This window comes from Orcinus orca, chromosome 7, assembly GCF_937001465.1.
Source record: "Orcinus orca chromosome 7, mOrcOrc1.1, whole genome shotgun sequence".
Taxonomy (NCBI): domain Eukaryota; kingdom Metazoa; phylum Chordata; class Mammalia; order Artiodactyla; family Delphinidae; genus Orcinus; species Orcinus orca.
In genome coordinates this window covers 3,540,965-3,553,319 of record NC_064565.1, presented here as the reverse complement: position 1 = coordinate 3,553,319, position 12,355 = coordinate 3,540,965, and the positions used below count along the sequence as shown (strand labels likewise).

Genomic DNA, 12,355 nt, shown 5'->3' with positions numbered 1-12,355 from the left:
CCACAACTTCTTTATCCGTTTTTCACTTTCTGCGATATTGAACTTGTACCGTAAACGAGGTTCTTGTAAACAGAGCCGTCCCAAACTTTGGGGTGGCTGTGTCTTTTTGATTTTAATTTCCCTAAGCTATAGGACCATAAGTGGAAGTGCCCTAGGCTCTGTTGTTTTGTTTTTTAGATGTTTCAGGAAACACCATACACTTCTCCAGAGTGGCTGTTGGCAATTTACATCCCGCCCATCAGCATAACAAGGCTCCCAGTTCTCCATGGCCTGTCCTGCCTTTCTGGATTTTACACTTTTTTCAGATGGCCCTTTTGACCGGGGGGATGTGAGACTTCATTGTAGTGCAGATTTCCTTTGCAAGCTTGCTTGGTTGGCCAAAAAGGGCGTATGCGTTTTTTCCTGAATATATTCAGGAAAAAACGCATATGCCCTTTTTGGCCAAGTGCATCATTGTGGGCGTTCTGCCTCTTTTCCTATGCTTTAAATGCAATTCCAGTCTACCTCCTGAAATTGGTTTCCTGCAATTCTGCCCTGCTTTCAAGTCCTCTTGGTGGCCTTACTTCAGTATATTTTTGGACGATAGCTGTCATTTATAACTCTGCAGGTTTGTGAATTACAGTGCCCCTGAGCTCCTTTCTTCAACTCGCTTTCTTGTGAGCTGGCCGCAACACCGCAGGATTGCTTCATGCACTAATCTGGTTCCGGTACGGCACGCTGAGCCTTTGGTTAATTCCTCTTCCTGGTGGGAAATGAGAGTTAAATTTGCCCGTCCAGACACCTCCAGCTAGTCTCTCATTGGTTCTCCCTATTCCTGTTCATCTTCCGCAGAAATTGCAAACTGGGCCAAAGAGGAGGTACAAGGCACTGACTCTCCAAGTCGGGAGAGTGTTAGTAAAGCGTCTGGAATGTTGCACCCAAGTACCAGGGGATGAAAACTGGACATATTTGAACAGGTCTCCCGATCACACGGTTGATCATACTCTGGGTTCCACATGCATGTTTTAGCTGAAGGAAGAATACCTTAAACCTGGAGAGTTGAGACCCGTGGATTGGGTACCATGCAATATGACTTCAAAGGGTTTTCATTTGCTCACCGAACTTCTCCAATCCTATCACTGCTGAGTTTATGCCCCTGTACACACGCTTGATTCTCTTTCGGAGACATAGCAATCCATAGGTTTTAAGATACTTACTAGTCAGGTACATTCTTAGGCGTTTAATATGGGGTGTTGAGTCCATTTCGTTGAGCAAGGAGTAGCTGTTGTCTATTCCATATTTGGCTTAAGGAACTTTATCTGTGCTCATTTCAATCTCTGGTTTTATGCAGCACCCCAACTCACCATTCTCCTTAAGCAAGCATTAGTTGCTTTTCTACATTTGAGACACTATTCTGTTTTGTAATTCAGTTCCTGTGTAGCCAAGTTTACATTCCGTGTTTTAGTGATACCTTATGATGTTTCTTTTTCTCTGTGACTTATTTTAGTTAGAATCATCATACCTGAATCCACTCATTATGCTGCTACAGGCCTGATAACATAGATTTCATTGCTGAGTGATATTGCATTGTACGTAAGTACCACAACTTCTTTATCCATTTTTCACTTTCTGCGACATTGAACTTGTACCGTAAACCAGGTTCTTGTAAACAGAGCCGTCCCAACTTTTGGGGTGGCTGTGTCTTTTTGATTTTAATTACCAAATGCTATAGGACCATAAGTGGAAGTGCCCTAGGCTCTGTTGCTTTGTTTTTTAGATGTTTCAGGAAACACCATACACTTCTCCCAAGTGGCTGTTGGCAATTTACATCCCACCCATCAGCATAACAAGGCTCCCAGTTCTCCATGGCCTGTCCTGCATTTCTAGGTTTTACACTTTTTTCAGATGGCCCTTCTGACCGGGGGGAATTGAGACTTCATTGTAGTGCAGATTTCCTTTGCAAACTTGCTTGATTGGCCAAAAAGGGCGTATGTGTTTTTTCCTGAATATATTCAGGAAAAAACGCATACGCCCTTTTTGGCCAATGCATCATTGTGGACGTTCTGCCTCTTTTCCTATGCTTTAAATGCAATTGCAGTCTACCTCCTGAAATCGGTTTCCTGCAATTCTGCCCTGCTTTCAAGTCCTCTTGGCAGCCTTACTTCAGTATATTTTTGGACGATAGCTGTCATTTATAAGTCTGCAGGTTTGTGAATTACAGTGCCCCTGAGCTCCTTTCTTCAACTCGCTTTCTTGTGAGCTGGCCGCAACACCGCAGGATTGCTTCAGGCTCTAATCTGGTTCTGATACAGCACGCTGAGCCTTTGGTTAATTCTTCTTCCTGGTGGGAAATGAGAGTTAAATTTGCCCGTCCAGACATCTCCAGCTAGTCTCTCATTGTTTCTCCCTATTCCTGTTCATCTACCGCAGAAATTGCAAACTGGGCCAAAGAGGAGGTAAAAGGCACTGACTCTCCCAGTCGGGAGAGTGTTAGTAAAGCGTCTGGAATGTTGCACCCGAGTACCAGGGGACGAAAACTGGACATATTTGAACAGGTCTCCCGATCACATGGTTGATCATACTCTGGGTTCCACATGCATGTTTTAGCTGAAGTCAGAATACCTTAAACCTGGAGAGTTGAGACCCGTGGAATGGGTACCATGCAATATGACTTCAAAGGGTCTTCAGTTGCTCACCGAACCTCTCCAATCCTATCGCTGCTGGGTTTATGCCCCTGTACACACGCTTGATTCTCTTTCGGAGACATAGCAATCCATAGGTTTTAAGATACTTACTAGTCAGGTACATTCTTAGGCGTTTAATTTGGGGTGTTGAGTCCATTTCGTTGAGCAAGGAGTAGCTCTTGTCTATTCCATATTTGGCTTAAGGAACTTTATCTGTGCTCATTTCAATCTCTGGTTTTATGCAGCACCCCAACTCACCATTTCCCTTAAGCCAGCATTAGTTGCTTTTCTACATTTGAGACCCTGTTCTGTTTTGTAATTCAGTTCCTGTGTAGCCAAGTTTACATTCCATGTATTAGTGATATCTTATGATGTTTCTTTTTCTGTGTGACTTATTTCAGTTAGAATCATCATACCTGAATCCACTCATTATGCTGCTATGGGCCTGATGACATAGATTTCATTGCTGAGTGATATTGCATTGTACGTAAGTACCACAACTTCTTTATCTATTTTTCACTTTCTGCGACATTGAACTTGTACCGTAAACCAGGTTCTTGTAAACAGAGCCGTCCCAAACATTGGGGTGGCTGTGTCTTTTTGATTCTAATTACCAAAAGCTATAGGACCATAAGTGGAAGTGCCCTAGGCTCTGTGGGTTTCTTTCTTAGGTGTTTCAGGAAACATCATACACTTCTCCAGAGTGGCTGTTGGCAATTTACATCCCGCCCATCAGCATAACAAGGCTCCCAGTTCTCCATGGCCTGTCCTGCCTTTCTGGATTTTACAATTTTTTCACATGGCCCATTTGAGCGGGGGGGAAGTGAGACTTCATTGTAGTGCAGATTTCCTTTGCAAGCTTGCTTGGTTGGCCAAAAAGGGGGTATGCGTTTTTTCCTGAATATATTCAGGAAAAAACACATACGCCCTTTTTGGCCAAGTGCATCATTGTGGACGTTCTGCCTCTTTTCCTATGCTTTAAATGCAATTCCAGTCTACCTCCTGAAATCGGTTTCCTGCAATTCTGCCCCACTTTCAAGTCCTCTTGGCAGCCTTACTTCAGTATATTTTTGGACGATAGCTGTCATTTGTAACTCTGCAGGTTTGTGAATTACAGTGCCCCTGAGCTCCTTTCTTCAACTTGCATTCTTGTGAGCTGGCCGCAACACTGCAGGATTGCTTCAGGCCCTAATCTCGTACCGGCACGGCACGCTGAGCCTTTGGTTAATTCCTCTTCCTGGTGGGAAATGAGAGTTAAATTTGCCCGTCCAGACACCTCCAGCTAGTCTGTCATTGGTTCTCCCTATTCCTGTTCATCTTCCGCAGAAATTACACACTGGGCCAAACAGGAGGTTAAAGGCACTGACCCTCCAAGTCGGGAGAGTGTCAGTAAAGCGTCTGGAATGTTGCACCCGAGTACCAGGGGACGAAAACTGAGACATATTGGAAGACGTCTCCCGATCACAGGGTTGATCATACTCTGGGATCCACATGCATGTTTTAGCTGAAGGAAGAATACCTTAAACCTGGAGAGTTGAGACCCGTGGAATGGGTACCATGCAATATGACTTCAAAGGGTCTTCATTTGCTCACCGAACCTCTCCATCCTGTCACTGCTGCGTTTATGCCCCTGTACACACACTTGATTCTCTTTCGGAGACATAGCAATCCATAGGTTTTAAGATACTTACTAGTCAGGTATATTCTTAGGCGTTTAATATGGGGTGTTGAGTCCATTTCATTGAGCAAGGAGTAGCTCTTGTCTATTCCATATTTGGCTTAAGGAACTTTATCTGTGCTCATTTCAATCTCTGGTTTTATGCAGCACCCCAACTCACCTTTCCCCTTAAGCAAGCATTAGTTGGTTTTCTAAATTTGAGACCCTGTTCTGTTTTGGAATTCAGTTCCTGTGTAGCCAAGTTTACATTCCGTGTATTAGTGATATCTTATTATGTTTCTTTTTCTGTGTGACTTGTTTCAGTTACAATCATCATACCTGAATCCCCTCATTATGCTGCTATGGGACTGATGACATAGATTTCATTGCTGAGTGATATTGCATTGTACGTAAGTACCAAAACTTCTTTATCCATTATTCACTTTCTGCGATATTGAACTTGTACCCTAAACGAGTCTCTTGTAAACAGAGCCGTACCAACATTTGGGGTGGCTGTGTCTTTTTGATTTTAATTTCCCTAAGCTATAGGACCATAAGTGGAAGTGCCCTAGGCTCTGTTGCTTTGTTTTTTAGAGATTTCAGGAAACACCATACACTTCTCCCGAGTGGCTGTTTGCAATTTACATCTCGCCCATCAGCATAACAAGGCTCCCAGTTCTCCATGGCCTGTCCTGCCTTTCTGGATTTTACACTTATTTCATATGGCCCTTTTGAGCGGGGGGAAGTGAGACTTCATTTTAGTGCATATTTCCTTTGCAAGCTTGCTTGGTTGGACAAAAAGGGCGTATGCGTTTTTTCCTGAATATATTCAGGAAAAAACGGATACACCTTTTTTGGCCAAGTGCATCATTGTCGACGTTCTGCCTCTTTTCCTATGCTTTAAATGCAATTCCAGTCTACCTCCTGAAATCGGTTTCCTGCAATTCTGCCGTGCTTTCAAGTCCTCTTGGCAGCCTTACTTCAGTATATTTTTGGACGATAGCTGTCATTTATAACTCTGCAGGTTTGTGAATTACAGTGGCCCTGAGCTCCTTTCTTCAACTCGCTTTCTTGTGAGCTGGCCGCAACACTGCAGGATTGCTTTAAGACCTAATCTGGTTCCGGCACGGCACACTGAGCCTTTGGTTAATTCCTCTTCCTGGTGGGAAATGACAGTTAAATTTGCCGGTCCAGACACCTCCAGCTAGTCTCTCATTGGTTCTCCCTATTCCTGTTCATCTTCCGCAGAAATTGCAAACTGGGCCAAATAAGAGGTTAAAGACACTGACTCTCCAAGTCGGGAGAGTTTTAGTAAAGCATCTGGAATGTTGCACCCGAGTACCAGGGCACGGAAACTGAGACATATTTGAACACGTCTCCCGATCACACGGTTGATCATACTCTGGGTTCCACATGCATGTTTTAGCTGAAGGAAGAATACCTTCAACCTGGAGTGTTGAGACCCGTGGAATGGGTACCATGCAATATGAATTCAAAGGGTCTTCATTTGCTCACCGAACCTCTCCAATCCTATCACTGCTGTATTTATGCCCCTGTACACACGCTTGATTCTCTTTGGGAGACATAGCAATCCATAGGTTTTAAGATACTTACTAGTCAGGTACATTCTTAGGCTTTTAATATGGGGTGGTGAGTCCATTTCGTTGAGCAAGGAGTAGCTCTTGTCTATTCCATATTTGGCTTAAGAAACTTTATCTGTGTTCATTTCAATCTCTGGTTTTATGCAGCACCCCAACTCACCTTTCCCCTTAAGCAAGCATAAGTTGGTTTTCTCAATTTGAGACCCTGTTCTGTTTTGTAATTCAGTTCCTGTATAGCCATGTTTACATTCCGTGTATTAGTGATATCTTATGATGTTGCTTTTTCTGTGTGACTTATTTCAGTTAGAATCATCATACCTGAATCCACTCATTATGCTGCTACGGGCCTGATGACATAGATTTCATTGCTGAGTGATACTGCATTTCACGTAAGTACCACGACTTCTTTATCCATTTCTCACTTTCTGCGATATTGAACTTGTACTGTAAACGAGGTTCTTGTAAACAGAGCCGTCCCAAACTTTGGGGTGGCTGTGTCGTTTTGATTTTAATTTCCCTAAGCTATAGGACCATAAGTGGAAGTGCCCTAGGCTCTGTTGCTTTGTTTTTTAGGTGTTTCAGGAAACACCATACACTTCTCCCAAGTGGCTGTTGGCAATTTACATCCCGCCCATCAGCATAACAAGTCTCCCAGTTCTCCATGGCCTGTCCTGCCTTTGTGGATTTTACACTTTTTTCAGATGGCCCTTTTGACCTGGGGGAAGTGAGACTTCATTGTACTGCAGATTTCCTTTGCAAGCTTGCTTGGTTGGCCAAAAAGGGCGTATGCGTTTTTTCCTGAATATATTCAGGAAAAAACACATACGCCCTTTTTGGCCAAGTGCATCATTGTCGAAGTTCTGCCTCTTTTCCTATGCTTTAAATGCAATTTCAGTCTACCTCCTGAAATCGGTTTCCTGCAATTCTGCCCCGCTTTCAAGTCCTCTTGGCAGCCTTACTTCAGTATATTTTTGGACGATAGCTGTCATTTATAACTCTGCAGGTTTGTGAATTACAGTGCCCCTGAGCTCCTTTCTTCAACTCGCTTTCTTGTGAGCTGCCCTCAACACCGCAGGATTGCTTCAGGCCCTAATCTGGATTCGGCACGGCACGCTGAGCCTTTGGTTAATTCCTCTTCCTGGTGGGAAATGAGAGTTAAATTTGCCCGTCCAGACACCTCCAGCTAGTCTCTCATTGGTTCTCCCTATTCCTGTTCATCTTCCGCAGAAATTGCAAACTGGGCCAAACAGGAGGTTAAAGGCACTGACTCTCCAAGTCGGGAGATTGTTAGTAAAGCATCTGGAATGTTGCACACGAGTACCAGGGGACGAACACTGAGACATATTGGAACACGTCTCCCGATCACACGGTTGATCATACTCTGGGTTCCACATGCATGTTTTAGCTGAAGGAAGAAAACCTTAAACCTGGAGAGTTGAGACCCGTGGAATGGGTACCATACAATATGAATTAAAAGGGTCTTCATTTGCTCACCGAACCTCTCCAGTCCTATCACTGCTGTGTTTATGCACCTGTACACACGCTTGATTGTCTTTCGGAGACATAGCAATCCATAGGTTTTAAGGTACTTACTAGTCAGATACATTCTTAGGCGTTTAATATGGGGTGTTGAGTCCATTTCGTTGAGCAAGGAGTAGCTCTTGTCTATTCCATATTTGGCTTAAGGAACTTTATCTGTGCTCATTTCAATCTCTGGTTTTATGCAGCACCCCAACTCACCTTTCCCCTTAAGCAAGCATAAGTTGGTTTTCTAAATTTGAGACCCTGTTCTGTTTTGTAATTCAGTTGCTGTGTAGCCAAGTTTACATTCCGTGTATTAGTGATATCTTATGATGTTTCTTTTTCTGTGTGACTTATTTCAGTTAGAGTCATCATACCTGAATCCACTCATTATGCTGCTACGGGCCTGATGACATAGATTTCATTGCTGAGTGATATTGCATTGTACGTAAGTACCACAACTTCTTTATCCATTTTTCACTTTCTGCGATATTGAACTTGTACCGTAAACGAGGTTCTTGTAAACAGAGCCATCCCAAACTTTGGGGTGGCTGTGTCTTTTTGATTTTAATTTCCCTAAGCTATAGGACCATAAGTTGAAGTGCCGTAGGCTCTGTTGCTTTGTTTTTTAGATGTTTCAGGAAACACCATACAGTTCTCCCGAGTGGCTGTTGGCAATTTACATCCCGCCCATCAGCATAAGAAGGCTCCCAGTTCTCCATGGCCTGTCCTTTCATTCTGGATTTTACACTTTTTTCAGATGGTCCTTTTGACCGGGGGGAAGTGAGACTTCAACATAGTGCTGATTTCCCTTGCCAGCTTCGTTGGTTGGCCAAAAAGGGCGTATGCGTTTTTTCCTGAATATATTCAGGAAAAAACGCATACACCCTTTTTGGCCAAGTGCATCATTGTCGAGGTTCTGACTCTCTTCATATGTTTTCAATGCAATTCCAGTCTACCTCCTGAAATCGGTTTCCTGCAATTCTGCCTTGCTTTCAATGCCTCTTCATAGCCTTACCTCAATATAGTTTTTGAAAATAGTTGGCGTTTATAACTCTGCATGTTTTTGAATTGCAGTGGCCCTTAGCTCCATTTTTCAGCTCTTATTTTTGTGATCTTGCCTCATAACCACAGGATTCCTTCAGGCCCTATTCTTCTTCTGGGGCACCTTGCTGTGCCTTTGGTTTATTCTTCTTACTGATGTGAAATTAGAGTGACATGTGCCCATTGAAACCGCTATTGCTAGTTTCTCACTGGTTCCCCATATTCCCATTCATCCTCCGCACTAACTGCAGACTGTGCGATACCAGAACTTAAAGGCATTGACTCTCCATGTGGGGATGTTGTTAGTAAAGTGGCTGGAATGTCGATCCGGAGCCCCAGGAGAGGAAAAATGAAGTGCGTTTTAGAAACCTTTCCCGATCATATGGTATACCAGTCGCTGCGTTTCCCAAGCATGGTTTAGCTGTAGGAAGATTCCCTTCAACCTGGAGTGTTGGGACCCTTGGAATGAGTAGCATGAAGTATTGCATTAAACTTTTGGCAGTTGCTCACCAAAGCTCACCAATCCTCTCAGCCCCAAGTGTCCAGCCTTATGTCTTATCCAGCTGTGGGTTTATATGTGGTCAATCCAGGTTGCATCACAGCCCCTGAGCGAATTTTGTAAGAATTTTTCTCTCTTTCATTGTTTCTGCGTTTTGTTTTTAAAATTTATTTCTATAATGGGGTTTGGCTCATTTTCACTGCTGTGTTTGTGCCGCTCTGCACACACTTGATTCCCTTATGGAGATATATCAATACATGGGTTTTAAGATTCTTATTACTCAGATATATTTCTCAGCGGTGTGTAGGGTGTGTTGAGGCCAGTTCATTGAGCAAGGTGTAGATCTTGTCTAATACCTATTTGGTTTATTGAACGGTATCTGTGCTAATTTCAAACTCTGGTTTTATGCATCACCCCACCTCTCCTTTCCCCTTAAGCTGACATAAGTGTGTTTTCTAAATGTGAGACACTGTTCTGTTCTGTAATTCATTTCTTGTGCAGCCATATTTACCCTCCCTCTATAAGTGATATCTTATGATATGTTTCTTTTTCTGTTTGACTTATTTCAAGTAGTATTATCGGACCTAAATCCACTCTTTATCCTTCTACTAGCCTATTACATTGATTTCATGGTGAAGAGATATTCCATTGTACATAAGTACCACATCTTCTTTATCCATTGTTCTCTTTCCTGGGATATTTAAGGTGTACTGAAGTTGAGGTTCTTGTAAACAGAGTAGCCCTAAACTGTGGTGTGCTTGTGTCTTGTTGATTTTTAGACTTCCCTAGATATACTCCCATGATTGGAAGTGTCCTATGCTCTGTAGCTCTGTTTTTTAGATGATTTAGGAACCACCATACACTTCTCCAGAGTGGCTCTCGGCAGTTCACACACTGCCCATCAGCGTATAAAGGCTCCCTGTTCTCCATGGCCTGTCCTGCATTTCTGGTTTTTACAATTTTTTAGGATGGCCCTTTTGACCGGTGGGAAATGAGACTTCTTTGTTGTGCACATTTGCATTGCTTGCTTGCTTCGTTGCCCATAAAGTGCGTCTGCGTTTTTTCCTGGATATAACCAGGAAAAAACGCATACGCCCTTTTGGGCCAACTGCATCATTGTCGAAATTCTGCCGCTTTTCATGTGCGTTAAAGATGAGTCCAGGTCAAGTCTAGACTTCCGGGAAGATGGCGGAAGAGTAAGACGCGGAGATCACGTTCCTCCCCACAGATACACCAGAAATACATCTACGCGTGGAACAACTCCTACAGAGCATCTACTGAACGCTGGCAGAAGACCTCAGACCTCCCAAAAGGCAAGAAACCCCCCACGTACCTGGGTAGGGCAAAAGAAAAAACTAAACAGAGACAAAACGACAGGGACGGGTCCTGCACCAGCGGGAGAGAGCTGTGAAGGAGGAAAAGTGTCCACACACTAGGAAGCCCCTTCGCGGGTGGAGACTTCGGGAGGCGGAGTGGGGGAGCTTGGGAGCCGCGGAGGAGAGCACAGCAACAGGGGTGCGGAGGGCAAAGCGGACAGATTCCAGCGCAGAAGTTCGGGCTGACCGGAACTCGCCAGCCGAGAGGCTTGTCTGCTCGCCCGCCGGGGCGGGCGGGACTGGGAGCTGAGGCTCTGGCTTTTGTCGGAGCGCCGGGAGAGGACTGAGGTTGGCGGCGTGAACACAGCCTGCAGGGCGTTAGTGCACCGCGGCTGGCCGGGAGAGAGTCCGGGGAGAAGTCTGGAACTGCCGAAGAGGCAAGAGACTTTTACGTCCCTCTTTGTTTCCTTGTGCACGAGGAGAGGGGATTAAGAACGTTGCTTGAGAGAGCTCCAGGGACGGGCGCGAGCCGCGGCTAAAAGTGCGGATCCCAGAGACAGACATGAGACGCTAGGGCCGCTGCTGCCGCCACTGGGAGGCCTGTGTGCGAACACAGGTCACTAGCCACACGCCCTTCCGGGGAGCCTGTGCAGCCCGCCACTGCCAGGGTCCCGGGATCCAGGGACAACTCCCCCGGGAGAACGCACAGGCGCGCCTCAGGCTGCAACGTCTCGCCGGCCTCTGCCGCCGCAGGCCCACCCCACACTCCGTGCCCCTCCCTACCCCCGGGCCTGAGTGAGCCAGAGCCTCCGAATCAGCGGCTCCTTTAACCCCGTCCTGTCTGAGCAAAGAACAGACGCCCTCCGGCGACCTACATGCACAGGCGGGGCTAAATCCAAAGCTGAGCCCCTGGGAACTGTGAGAACAAAGAAGAGAAAGGGAAATCTCTCCCAGCAGCCTCAGAAGCAGCGGATTAAAGCTCCACAATCAACTTGATATACCCTGCATCTGTGGAATACCTGAATAGACAATGAATCATCCCAAATTAAGGAGCCCTGTGGATGAAAGGCGTTTGGTGCTGCAGCCAGGAGTCAGTGCTGTGCCTCTGAGGTGGGAGAGCCAACTTCAGGACACTGATCCACAAGAGACCTCCCAGCTGCACATAATATCAAACAGCAAAAATCTCCGAGAGATCTCCATCTCAACGCCAGCACCCAGCTTCACTCAACGACCAGCAAGCTACAGTGCTGGACATCCTATGCCAAACAACTAGCAAGACAGGAACACAACCCCACCCATTAGCAGAGAGGCGGCCCAAAATCATAATAAGTCTACAGACACCCCAAAACACACCACCAGACATGGACCTGCCCACCAGAAAGACAAGATCTAGCCTCATCCACCAGAACACAGGCACTAGTACCCTCCACCAGGAAGCCTACACAACCCACTGAACCAACCTTAGCCACTGGGGACAGACACAAAAAACAACAGGAACTACGAACCTTCAGCCTGCAAAAAAGGAGACCCCAAACACAGTAAGATAAGCAAAATGAAAAGACAGAAAAACACACCGCAGATGAAGGAGCAAGATAAAAACCCATCAGACCTAACAAATGAAGAGGAAATAGGCAGTCTACCTGAAAAAGAATTCAGAATAATGATAGTAAAGTTGATCCGAAATCTTGGAGATAGAATGGACAATAGAATGGACAAAATGCAAGAATCAGTTAACAAGGACCTAGAAGAACTAAAGATGAAACAAGCAACGATGAACAACACAATAAATGAAATTAAAAGTACTCTAGATGGGATCAATAGCAGAATAACTGAGGCAGAAGAACGGATAAGTGACCTGGAAGATAAAATAGTGGAAATAACTACTGCAGAGCAGAATAAAGAAAAAAGAATGAAAAGAACTGAGGACAGTCTCAGAGACCTCTGGGACAACGTTAAACGTACCAACATTCGAATTATAGGGGTTCCAGAAGAAGAAGAGAAAAAGAAAGGGACTGAGAAAATATTTGAAGAGATTATAGTTGAAAACTTCCCTA

The 12,355-nt window shown here is 44.9% G+C and overlaps 1 long non-coding RNA gene across 1 annotated transcript in view; it reads left to right on the top strand.

Moving 5' to 3' along the window:
- The window catches only part of LOC125965010 (uncharacterized), a 431,017-nt gene extending 424,710 nt beyond the window's left edge, over positions 1–6,307 (top strand). The window contains exon 5 of the long non-coding RNA XR_007478431.1: positions 6,225–6,307. This is a non-coding gene — a long non-coding RNA (uncharacterized LOC125965010). The remainder of the gene's footprint in view (positions 1–6,224) is intronic.
- Positions 6,308–12,355: the final 6,048 nt, after the last annotated feature.